Raw genomic sequence first — 13,480 nt, 5'->3', positions numbered from 1 at the left:
GCATGTCTAATAAGAAAAAGCCCCTTGGTTTCATGTTCTGTTGGGAGCATGTTGCATGGTAACGGCTCCAGAGCCCAGGAGATATTTTGAAACCAGATCCTCAGCATCATGCCATGACGGCATCGTCTCTGCAGGACAACAGGGACCAATGTGGTAAAAAAAAAAACAACAAAAAACAGTGTTTGCCTCAGATGAAGAAAAAATGGGAGGAAGCAGATAATTCCCTTCACACATGCTCTTTGATACGCTGATGCTCGATAGTACACACACTCTGAATGTTTCTGTTTCCACGTACCGAGGAGAGTAATAAAAGTGCATGTGTGTTTGTGTGTGTGTGTGTGTGTGTGTGTGTGTGTGTTCTAACATCAAGGCCAAAACATGACTGAATGACCTCAGAGCAAGAAAAGCACCGCAAAGCCGCACTGCTGCAAACAAACCATCTAAATTCCCACTCATTATAAGTGTTAGGTTTACTTCTAATGATCTGAAAAACTAAATAAGCTGAAATTTCTCCACTACACAGGCCGCTTAATTGCTAAATGATGGTCTGTCAGCAGCAGTGTTTTTTTTTTTTTCAGGAGAACATGGCAGCACGCACACACATACAAAAAGATAAGACCAGGGCCTTGTTTCAGAAAATGGGATATAAGAAAACTCTGAGGTTGTTAACCCTGAGAGGAGGGAAAATCTGGATTTTCGTTCCAGAAAGCAAATTAACTTAAACTTGAGGTTAGTTACCATGGTAACTGACTCTGTAAAGCTATCCTGCTCTCTGGCAGGTTTTTTTCAACAAACCCTGAGTTTCTTTTTGTCTACTTTCTCTTACAGAGCCAGACACGCTACTTCATTTCCTCATTCATTCAACAGGTATCGAAGCACACTCATTAGTAAGTTCAGAATCAACCTGATTGGATATTAGTTTGTTATTCAGGACTAATTAAAGTTGCTGCTTTTATGTGAATCAGTTATTTCTTTGAATAGCAGTTTTTGCTTTCACATTTAAATATTACATATAATAAATTCACTTTCAAGACAGCTTGCAGTTTGTTAGAGCAGTTTCTGCACTAAAATCTTTATTGCATGTAATGTATGATCTCAGTTTAAATTTAAAAATACAGTATGAAGGGAGCACCTTGGTAGCTGAGTGGTTAAGGTGCATGCCACATAAAGGCAGCGTCCGTGGTTCAATTCCAGCAAGGGACCTTTGCTGCAGGTCATCCTTCTCTGTCTCTGTTTCCTGTTGGCCTCTATGCCACCAACTTTCAAATAAAGGCAAAAAAGCCAAAGGTCAGCATGGTGGTAGCACTGTCACTTCACAGCAAGAGTGTTCTGGGTTTGAACCCACCAGCTGTCTGAGGACCTTCTGTGTGCAGTTTGCATGTTTTTCTTGCGCTTGTCTGGGTTATCTTCAGGACCAAAACATGCAGGTTAACTGGAGACTCTAAATTGCCCATAGGCATGAATGTGAGTGTGAATGGTTGTCTGTCTACTCTATGTTAGCTCTGTGATGGACACGCAACCTGTCCAGGGTGTACACTGCCCCTCATCCAATGACAGATAAGATTGGCTCCAGCCCCCCACAACCCTCTATAGGAGTGGTTTTGAAAATGACTTAATTAGTAAGAAGCTTTAGACATGTAGGTATGGATCAGTGAATCATTATCTCTGTCATTCCATCATACAGATGGAGCACCATTCCTATAATATTGAAGATCTTAATATCTCTGAATGAACAGGATTGTGGTGCAGCTGCATAATGTAGAAAATAAGAAATGGGAAAATAAGGTGGAGAACAATACGTGGGGGGGAATGAGTAGAAGAAGAACAATGATAGAAGATGAAGGAATGCAGCTGGAGAAGGCCAAGAAGAAAATAAAAACATCGAAGAAGAAAGCAGCTTTCATGCCAACTAGCTGAACTCAAACTTCACGGCAGTCAAGCAAAGAAATCTTGACTTTCTGAAATGTTAACACTTGAGAAAAACACAATTTCCCAATCAATCAATATCACATAATCTTGTATGGATAATTTAAAAGTTACAGAGGGAGCAGCAGCAGAGAGCTTAGTGTTAATGCAATCCAAGAATGGTTTCCAAATTTTCTGAAATTTGGGACCACAGTGCGGTTTTTACGAGTTTAAGGTGGAGAATTAAGTTTCTTAACCACAGACTGTTTGAGGGCTGTTGGTTCTCACAGTTCAGGACAACTGTGTGGTGTTAGAGTCAAGACTTATAAACTTAGAATCATATCTTATTACCAGAACATATTCACACAGATTTTCCAACACGTCTTGCTTTGTTTCTCTGGTTACGTCGAGGAAAGGAATTATCCATCAGCATTAGCATCTATCCACACTAATTGATGTCTGTTAAGTTAATTTGTTAGCATGGAGAGCTTTGCATAAACAACATTCTACCAGACTGCAGAAGTCACAGCCAGGCTGATCACACTGATATTTCTATTTCTATAGCGGTATTAAGATTTCTTTTCCCACTTGGGGGCAGTAGAACAGGATGGAATCTGGCACATATTATCAAACAGCTGCCTATTTACACATCCAACAGACAGGGAAACATCATATTTCATTTGGAATCAAGTTTGTGTCCCTCTGGTGAATGTAAGTCTAATATCAAGTTGCTAAGTGGAGCTTAGAGATTCCCGATTGCCAAAAATCAAAGAAAAAATATTTTCTCAGATACGAAGTTGAAACTGATATACCAATACAATCCTATACGATAAATACATTATCCTGTAAAGTCCTTAGTTTCTACGTTTAATATTATTGAAGTATTGTTTAAAGCAAAATTGGGAAAGGGGAAGAACATGGATAAAACATTTTGGGTTGCTTTTGTTTAGCTCTTTTTTGGTCTCCACCAGCTCCTGAGGGAAATATCTAGCTCCAAGCTGCTGAATACTCCTCTATGTTCACCTGCTGAACAGGCATCATACAACATGGGATTTTTTCATAGCTTTTTTTGCTGAAAACAACTGCCAACAATGCTGATGGGAAGGCCGACACTGAAAGTTAGCAGCTGCAAAACCAAAACTATGAGCTAAGAGACACCAAAATGCTCGGTGCAGCTTAAGTGAACTGCAGAGTTGGATAATAATCCTCTATCATTTTGTCACTATGAGTTCCCACTTTCACATTACACAGAGTCATTTGAGTCATTGTTAATATAAAATCATCAATTACTGAAACTTTAAACAGTCACACGTCATTTGCTTATGGTAATCTATTATTCTAGTATCAATGATTGACTTTGCAGTGATTTCTAGCACATAAGAAGCATGTCAATGACATCCTTAATAGTAGGAAAACATGGACTAATTGTAATTGGGTATTCTCAAATAGAAGAAATGCGTGAAAATGAGTAGGTTACGTAATATTTATCTAACCAGAAGCAGACTGTTGTAAAATGTTCAAGCTCCTTAATTGACTGACTGAAGAATGATGATGATGATTTTTTCCCCAGTTTTATAGCAGTGTAAATGGAATACACTTGAGTGGTTAATGAGACAAAAGTTTTCTGAAGATGTCACCTTGTGCTATGGCAACTTGTCATAAGCAACTTTAGATTGTTTTTTAAAGACCGAACACTTCATAGAAGAAAATAATTGCTAAGTGACAAATGATAGTTGCATCCCTGGTTTAACTTTCTTCCCACTCATTTTTTTTTTATAAGACCAAAATGTACATGTATTTGATATAAACGTTTAAAGTGGCAGCTGACGTGTAAATCAAACTAGGGAAGGATTAAAATTTATTGTCTTAGTCAGAGTACTTCCTGGATTGCACTAGAATAAATACATATTGCACATTAATCTAATAAAAAGAAACTAGGCAGGAAAAGATTAATACCCGGTAGAGCAGTAATTGCACTTCTCTTTCATTCATCAGCTCTCATCACCATCACACTGCTGTTACAACTGGAAAGATGAGTCATTAAGGTGACTTCAGACGATGATGATGATGATGAGAAAGACTGAAAGATGAACAGTGTGTCTGACAAATCCATTTCTAGCCTCTCCCTGCTCTGCTGTGAAGGATGGGAAAGTCATTTTGTGTCTTTTCCATTCTGCTACTATTCTTCCCTCTCTATCGGTCTCTCTCTCACACACATGTTGACCTAGGTCACCTTTGGGGACATTACATAGACTTACATTAATTTCCTGGAGACTTACCTAAAGCATAACCACTATCTCACTCACCTTAACCTAAACCTAACATTAACCACTGACCCAAAAATCTGCTTTTCCCAACTATCACACACACGTACATGCACACACACGCACGCACACACACACGCACACACACACACACACACGCACGCACGCACGCACACGCACGCACACACACACACACACACACACGTTGACCTAGGTCACCTTTGGGGACATTACATAGACTCACATTAATTTCCTGGAGCCCTAATTGAACCATAACCAATACTTACCTCACCTTAACCTAACCCCAACTGTAACCATTGATCCAAAAATCTGTTTTTTACCAATTGGGGAGACGACTTTTGTCCCCAGTTGGAAATGTCACCTCCAATTAACTGTTTATTAGTCTGAAATTTGCCCCTGAAAGTAGGCTGTGACACCCACCCACACACACAGTGGCAAGGCAGCAATATTTAAAGCAGATTAGCCCAAATTTACAGCTTCATGCTCTTTGAATCCTTCTGGGGAGAAAAGGACACTCCATCCATTCATCTATCAAATGCTCTTTTCTGGCAGAGCGAGCCAGCTCAACAGCTGGGCCTCAGTGCGTAATGTGAATGGATTCTGCATTAATGATTCAGTCCTTGCATGGTCTCTATATATACTTGCACTGCACTAAACTTTTAGGCACTTTCGACATTTCAATTCTTATCCATTATGCAACACCATCAAGGAGGCGTCTCATCGGTGCCAAATGCATTCTGCTGCATGACAACGGCCTCAAACATGAAGCCAGAGTCATAAAGAAGTATCTACAGCTACAAAAGGAACAAGGAGTCCTGCAACAGATGGTTCGGCCCCCGCGGAGCCCTGATCTCGACGTCATGGAGTCAGTCAGGGATTAGATGAAGAGACAGAAGCTAATCCACAGAAGAACCGTGGTAACCTTGAAAAATTGTGAGCAGGTGGACCGAGAAGAACTGCTGCTGTTTGAAAGGCAAAGCTGCTCACAGGAATTATTGATTTCATTTAGTGTGAAGTTAATTAATACATTTAAACTATTGATGGCATTAGTTTTGAAACAGTCTAAAACTTTTGCAATATGCATCTAATTGACACTCTTGCAGTGTTTTCTGGCTCTGGATTCTGACTTTTTCAATTCTTATTTCTTTCCTGGTGAATTTGTAGATGAACAGAATGGCTAAAGAGTGTTAATGCAATTAAAAGAAACAAAGAAGCGTAACATACATAACAAGAAGTTCTGTTTCTGGGTTAAATATGTGTGTGTTTCTATGTTGTTTATGTTTTATGTTCATTCAGCCCTGGAGATTTGGATGTCTCTGTGTTCATTGCACAATGACTATCTGTCTCTTTATTCTTGTTTCTCTCTCTCTCTCTCTCTCTCACACACACACACACACACACACACACACACACACACACACACACACACACACACACACACACACACACACACACACTCTAACCTTCATCTTTAAATCAAAAAAATTCCAAAATTAAACAAATCGGAGACTTATTGGTGACCACAGCATGCCCCGGATACCAGGTTTTGGTCTCCACAGTGTCATCTGTACAAAGAGAACATGCACATGCACACACATGCAAACATACACCCACACACATGCATGCACAGTCTCCCAGGGAGCGAGACAGGCAGGCTGGGCAGTGTCACATCGGGGGCAGAGACAGAAGACAGAGGGAGGTCTATCAGAGCTGCATTCCTGTGTGGGCACAGCCAACGACAACATGGTGCCTTCATTTATCTCGTTATCTGCAGCCTGTTTCTCTCTGTGTGTGTGTGTGTGTGTGTGTGTAGAATTGCACATTTATCTTTGTGAAGACCAATTTGAGTTTTAAACCTTGGGTGTGAGGACATTCATCCCCACATTAGGGTAGATCTACAGAGGAATGTTTAAGGGTTAGGGTTAGGGTTAGAGGCAGGCGTGTGTGTGTGTCAGTGTGTTGTATGTGTCTATTAAGAAGAGGATAAACTTGTGTTCAGACTGCAGTTACAAAGATTATATTCCATGAAAGATTTCCTCTCCTGGACTTCATGATTTCACTGTCAAACTACACACTAAACACTAAACTACACACTTTGTTCATATTAAAGCTGCATACAGTAAAAACCATCATGAGAAATGATTTTAAACCTTACGTTATAGATTTAAAACGGCAGTTTTTGTCATTGTAGGTATGTTTTTTTGGTTTGTATATCTCTATTGTCTATCTATTTTATGTATATATAAATTATCTTGGCATTTTTAAGACTACTGTAAGGTGAGACTCCCTGCTCACAACACTGGAAACAAGAGAACTACAGTCTAAGATGCATCCTCAAATGTCTTATTTTGTCCTGACTGTGAAGGAATTTTCCATAAGTCCAGCTGTCTCCTCCTGAGTCAGCCTAACCGTTGCCATGAGAACCCCGGCGCTAAAGTAAACTATCTCCTTGCAAGGTTTCTGTGTCCAAGGTTGCCTGAGTCCTCTTATCTGGACGTGGGATGGGCATTTCCAGGATAACTAGGTATTGGTCAATACTTTTCTTTTAGACTTAGAGTAGCATTTCACTGTGTCAATAACGCATTTTAAACTTTACCAGATGTTTCCTTGATCCATCAAAGTTCTTGATAAACCTTTTTTTTTGTTGCTGAAGTACATCCAAAGCTCCTTGTGTGTCTGAATAATGATTTCCATAACACTGACCAACAGTCCACCACCCAAAGATGTTCAGTTTACTATATTACAACAGAGAATTTACATCTAATGAGGCGGCAACCGGTAGAATTTTAGCAATTTTCAAAATAGTGTCTGCTCATCGACTAATGTTGCAGCTCTAAAACAGATTCACTTTATTAATTCTGTTCTAATCGTTTCATTTAAGAGTTCTCCACTGATTTAGCCTCATTGACTCAAGATGAACAGTAAAAAAAAAGGGGATGAAAATTGATGTAGCAGAACCAGAGATATGGGCCTTGTTATTTTATGCCTTTTTCCATGTCGAAACCTGGCGCCTACATTTCCCACAGTGCAACTGGACCGCCAACAGTTCAGTCAGCAATTTAGGTTTTGATGCAAAGTGGCAAAAATGGCCTCATCCCTCTAGCATCAAGCAGAGATGAGCAGCGTTATAGGTGGTACCCTCACTTTCTTTTAACTTCAAGCACCAGATTTTTCTCCACTTTCAGATTTGTAGTCTTTAACCCGATCTGACACTGATTCAAATGACATCACACAAGCCAACTCATCATATTTCATGGAGCTCCCTCTGCAGCCACAAAAGCCTTTGTAAAATTTTTTTCACACAGGCAGTAAAATCAGTGCACTTCCCCTTTAAGACAAAATGCTCACTATTATTAACAATTTTAAAATGTGTTGTGTTATAATTGCCATTAACATTGATCTAATCAAGTATAATCTAATTATGTCATCGTTAGTTTAAATGTTTTAGGCTACAAACATTCTTATTTTTTTATGTATTGCCTTTAGAAAAGTCAGGAAATGGTGTCTTGATTGTTGGTTTCAGTAAATAGTTTCTTAATATGAATCGCTCTCTGTCTCTACATTACAGGTCTTTCGTCATCTGTGCCGTGTGTAGTGTTTAAAGTGCTGGACAAGTCAAACATCCTGCAGAGCCGGCTGCCTTCTGGACGTTCTGCCATGGTTACTAATCTCCCTGTTTAGCTCTCTCACAGGACTTTTAATAAAGTTACTTCAGAGGAAGTCTGTGAGTGTGTTACTGAGAAAAGGCTGTGAAATAAGAGGAGCTTCATGCAGCTTTTTAAAGGGTTCCAACATTACAAACAGACTCACTGAACAGTAAGTCGAGTGAAGTTTATTTGCATCAACTAATATTACATGTAGTGTCTCAATGGGGCTATGCCAATGATTCTTAATAGCATCTAAACAGATAAGATGTCAGCAGAAAAAAAGAAGCAATTCAACATGTAGATGTAAAGCTCAAATGATATTTTCTGCATGTTCATTCTATCATCTATTTATGTGTATGAAAGTCTAGGAACATTATGAGTTTACTATGTAAATGTTTCTTGTATATTACAACCTCCTTCTGCAAAAATCATTTTAAAATATTGGCTTTTTAGGAAATATTAAAACTTTCATTCATGAAATTTGACTGCTTAATTTTACAGCTTAATTCTCATAATACAGAGACTGTAGTTTTTACTAGAAAACTACAAAATTCCCTTTTTACTTTTTTCTTATAATCTACTCATTCATGACACAATTTGTCGTAGACATTGCATGACGGGCTTTGCTATCCAGAGGACCCATTAAGACTTTGTTTAGGCCAGTAAGTATCAGTATATTGAGTTTAATATATTTCTTAAAACACTGAGCAACAACCCCAAATAAAGATGTTTGGCCTCTCTTTAAGCTGATAAACATGTGGATGGAGGTCAAGTAGTAAACTATATAAATGTCATTACTTTGTGTAAATGTTAATTCTTCTTTTAGCAAACATTTCTCATGTTAGAAAACATAATGTCATGTTTGCTTTGCAGAACTGATCGCTTCTGCTTTATATCCAAAGGATGAGTGAACATAACAAGTTGAGAAACTGGTTTCCTGTTGCCTGTTTGTTATACTTTCTGTAAAAGCCTAAGTTATAGTTTTGTGGTTGAGGTACCCACTGTGTATACTTTTTTGGAGACCATATTGACTTTGATTGGTCAGTTTGGGCTGCTTTGTGTGTGGTAGTGTTTGCTAACATTGAAGAGAAGATCGAGTGTTTAAAAAGAAGCTTATCTATTTCTTTTGTATTTTGCAATCTAGAAAAAAAACATTTTCAGTGAAAACTTTGAGCTCACCGCAACTGTGTTCTTGTGTTGCTCACAAAATGACAGAGCGAATGTAAATAAGTCTACTTATGAATATATATGTCAAACTTTCCATCTTATGCTAAACTATAAATCAACCCCTATGCAATGCAATTTATGGTATAACACCCCAATGGACACATCATTTGGGAAAAAAACAACATTATTTGCTCACAGGCCTTTCATCACAGGACCTCCATGAAGGAGTCAGACAGCCTGATAGATTTGTGTCACTACAGCAGAGCCTTTATTGGCCTCCCCTCTGATGTTGACCTTTTCACCGCCACACAGACATTCATCCAAAAGAAAAAAAAAAGTCTGATAAGCAACTGACATGGAGATGGTGTTGACTTGACTTTAACCAGAAATTCTTGTTGGAATCAAGCTTCCATCAACATGTCACCATCCTCTAGTTATCCAACCCAAACACAGACACAATAAAAAGCCAGAACAAACACTTCTTATATGTTGAGTCTGGTCTATGGAGAACCTGTGTCCAGATAAGACTGGAAATCATACTTGAGATGCTGATTTAAATCCTAATATGAGTTACTAGATTCATAAGTAGACAGATTTCCCATTTTGCTCATGAAATGATAATTGATTACAGAAATCTGACCAGTGCTAGGAACTCAGACCATTCAGTGAACTACAAGTGCATATGTATTACAAGCAATATGTGCTTTAATTATCAAAAGTAAAATCCTGATCTTTTGAGATGTGGCTAGGGTAAGGTACAGTACAGCAGCATATTGTTGCCATCATGACAAAAGAAGTGTTGTTTCTTGTTATAATGAGAAACCTTTCTTTTTTTCTTGTGATTAGGGGCCTGTGGTCTATTCAGTGACCTGGGTTGCCACCCTTCCTGCAATTCCAATATTGAAATTTAAATTTTAAAAAATGTTCTTGTTACAGTATTGTTATGTTGTGGGTTAATACATTTCAGTTGTAACTCTCACATAAATCATACATAATTTAAAAAAAGTGCTGCCTTTGTGTGATAAAAAGTATACTTTTCCCCACCCAGTGGTGATATGGGAACAACTTTCAAAAGGTAATAAAGTGATGACATTATTACAAGAGAAGTTTCTTGTAAAGGTGGACTAGTTATCTTGTAATAATGAGAAAATATCATGAGGCATAGTGTGGCTTTTCCACTAGGTGGGGCTATAGCCCTAGGCAGCTCTGCACCGTATAATATAGCTATAGTGGCTAAACTAGCGGTTTCTATAAGTTTAAAAAAAAAGTGAGGGGTAGAAATAAGTTTGGTAGCCACTTGGCAACTGCTTTCACTCTACAATTATCACCACAGTATCACAACGATCAGTTCACGTCCTGCCTGCCTTCAGTGGGTAAATGTTATCTGAAATAATGAAATTAAAATGTGTAAAATATGAAAAAATATGTAAAATGTTCTGCCCTAGATCCAGTTTTTTTCAGCATGCAGTGTCAACCAATTAGGAGCCATCATGAAATGCTGAACATATTACAGGTAGTTTAGATGGTCTAGAAAAAGTCAAATTTTATATTAATATACTTCATATTAAAAATCTTAATTACGGATGGATCATGGTTATCGCTACTGTTTATTGAAGGTTTGTGATGGAACACAAACTCCAGTCTTCTGCACGAAAGTCAGATGTGTTACACGATACCACTGGATGTAAATTGTGTGTTGCAAATTCATCCAAAATGGTCATAATTTATATGGATACTTGGCTGGAACCACTTTGCTTGTCTCAGCAAAGTCGTTGAAACAATCTGCCTATTGCAGATGTAACACTAAAATCCAGTCCAGTTCACTGCAGGTTCTGTAATTGACCTCACAGGGATGAAAAGTGATTTCGGTAGAGTAGAAGAGAAAAAATGACCCAAAGAACTATAAAAACAGCTGGTTCTCTGTTAAAAATGTACCAATTTACCATATGTGTTTGCATGTGTGAAAATGCTCTATCTATTTGTAATGGACACACACCAGTGAGCTCAAAATTTGATAGAAATTATGATTTCTCAATATTGCTCTAATTACACAAAGTCAGACATGGACTCAACATCTGTCACAACTGGATTTGTTTATGTCTGTGTGAGAGAAACAGAGAGCAGTCACCTGCAACTGGACAAAATCTGACTAACGTCAGTCTTACTTGACTTTGAGGGAATGCCAGCCGCAGGAAGGAGGGGAGGAAATAAAGAAGAAAGTCCTTTTGTGAGCTGCAGACCTGGGAGTCTTCCAGCAGGGAATGAGAATGAAATTACAGGATCTTAAAAATGTGAAAAGGAACGACCTGCTTTCTTTGACATCAAACCAAAACGGTGCTGTTAATTTTAAGTGGATGGCTACAAAAAGCTGGATTCATATCTGCAGTCGAGTTCCTGCTGTTGAAATGTGTATCAAATAACAAAAAAATTGGATTATTGCAACACTACATAAAAATGTAATACAGCAAAGGAAACAAAAATAAGAAATAGAAAAATTGGTATTAACTAGTGCTGGGTGATATGTATATTTATATCCATGTAGAAATGGATTAGAAGAGTTCAGTTTCACATATGTCAAAATGACAAAACTCCCTATGTACAAAAAACGACTTATGAGCACATTAGCTCTGGGACATTAATCCAGACAGTATATGAGGAAATATCATGACAGGTTTAAACCGAAAGATGTAAAAAGGATAATCAGTGTTACAGACTCTGTAAAACTGCACAAAAAGTTGCATATTGACATTGTGTGCTGAATTTCCATGAACATGATTGAAAATATGTATACATACACATAATCTTTCCATCATGAAATTAAAATAAGTTCAAACCTGAAGTAAATTTTTTGGCCACTTGGGGGCAGCGCAACATGTTTTAAAGTCAACATTAACACCTTAGAAGTTAAGTTGTAAATATTATGAGAAAGCAGTTGCAGCAGACACAGACAGAGAGCATTATGTTTAGAGTTGTATTAGTGTCAAAATGATGAAAGTAAGTCCAATATTCAACCTCCTTTAAGTTCCGTTTTGGTCTCCACCACCTCCTGACAGAAATAGGCTTTAGTTGTGCTCCAATTTGTTCACTCTATCTGATTATTTTTTATGTCTATACCTTTAGTTGATGGACTGGTAGTGTACAGTGGGTTTATGAGATGTTTCACTAAAAACAGTGGCGGAAACAACACATAAAGATAGTTAAAAGCTCCATAGAGCCGAGGGGAGTTGGGTATAGTCCTGTCACGATAACTACTTTTGTTCGACGATATACTGTTTTAGAAATAATCACGATAAATGATATTATTGTCAATTAAAGACCATTTTATACCACTGATATAATGATAATATAATAGCAAAGTAAAGCAACGGGGGTGGGGATTGGGATTGGAGAGTGGGTGCTACTTTAATTCCATATAAGTGGTGCTGCTCGCTTCTGCAGTCTCCACTCAGGACATGCACAGTAAGGAATGGAAGCAACTACTTGTTTAGCCAATATGACACAAATAGTCTCTTAGCTATTAATGTGATGTGTGGCAATATCAATGTCGAAACAATGATTATGGTCATGCCAGTTGAAAAAATAGACATGATGATACTGATAATTACGTCACTGTACAATAAGTCGATTATGTAATTATTGTGACAGGCCTAGTTGGATGATGATTTGACATCTTTTGCATTACACATAACTATAATAATTTGAAAAAATAGACATGATGATACTGATAATTACATTACTGTACAATAAGTCGATTATGTAATTATTGTGACAGGCCGAGTTGGGTGATGATTTGACATATTTTGCATTACACATAACTACACATTAGCTCTAATTTATTCTCTTAATTCACATTGGCACATACTGTGGAAGAGGGATTTTTTCAATTAGTGAGAAAGTTGCCAAGTTGGAAATACTGAACATATTACTGAATTATTGCCCAACCCAGAACAGAGTTTACAATTTCATCATTAAAACATTAAATAGAAATGAGGAGTTAAAGGGTTTGTTTTTAGAAGCTCACATCAGATTCACTTGACAGCTGGCGGCAAATGTCACAGCCAATTTATCAGCAATTGTGTTTGCTGATTAAACTTGCCTCAAAGCCCTGTCTGTGTTGGAATCAGTTTTGCAATCAACCACGGTTGATCGCCACAGTAAAACAATCGCATACACAAACTACAACCCACAACAGACAAATCGTAGAGGAAACAGCTCCGGCAGTCCAGCTGCGGAGAAGGAATGAGCTTTGATTTGTTTAGTGGTCATTGTTTGTTTTACTTGTAGGCCTGGACTGGGAACCAGAGTGAGAGAAGACAAATGTGTTTAACAGAGGATGACTGGGCAAGCTAAGTATTTTGTCTGTTGTATTAAGGCCCTGGACATAGTGTAAGAAAGGCTAATCTGACCACCAGAGATTTGTGGTGTTCTTTCTCAGACTGTCTCATGACTTGACTAAGGTGATGTTACAGGGGTTAC

General features: G+C 38.0%; 1 protein-coding gene across 1 annotated transcript in view; it reads right to left on the bottom strand.

Moving 5' to 3' along the window:
- The window catches only part of scara5 (scavenger receptor class A, member 5 (putative)), an 86,815-nt gene that overhangs the window by 45,269 nt on the left and 28,066 nt on the right, over nucleotides 1–13,480 (bottom strand). The window lies entirely within an intron of this gene.

The sequence above is a fragment of the Scomber japonicus genome, chromosome 17 (assembly GCF_027409825.1).
Source record: "Scomber japonicus isolate fScoJap1 chromosome 17, fScoJap1.pri, whole genome shotgun sequence".
NCBI lineage: Eukaryota > Metazoa > Chordata > Actinopteri > Scombriformes > Scombridae > Scomber > Scomber japonicus.
Note: the sequence above shows the minus strand (reverse complement) of the source record. Positions and strands in the feature narration are given on the sequence as shown.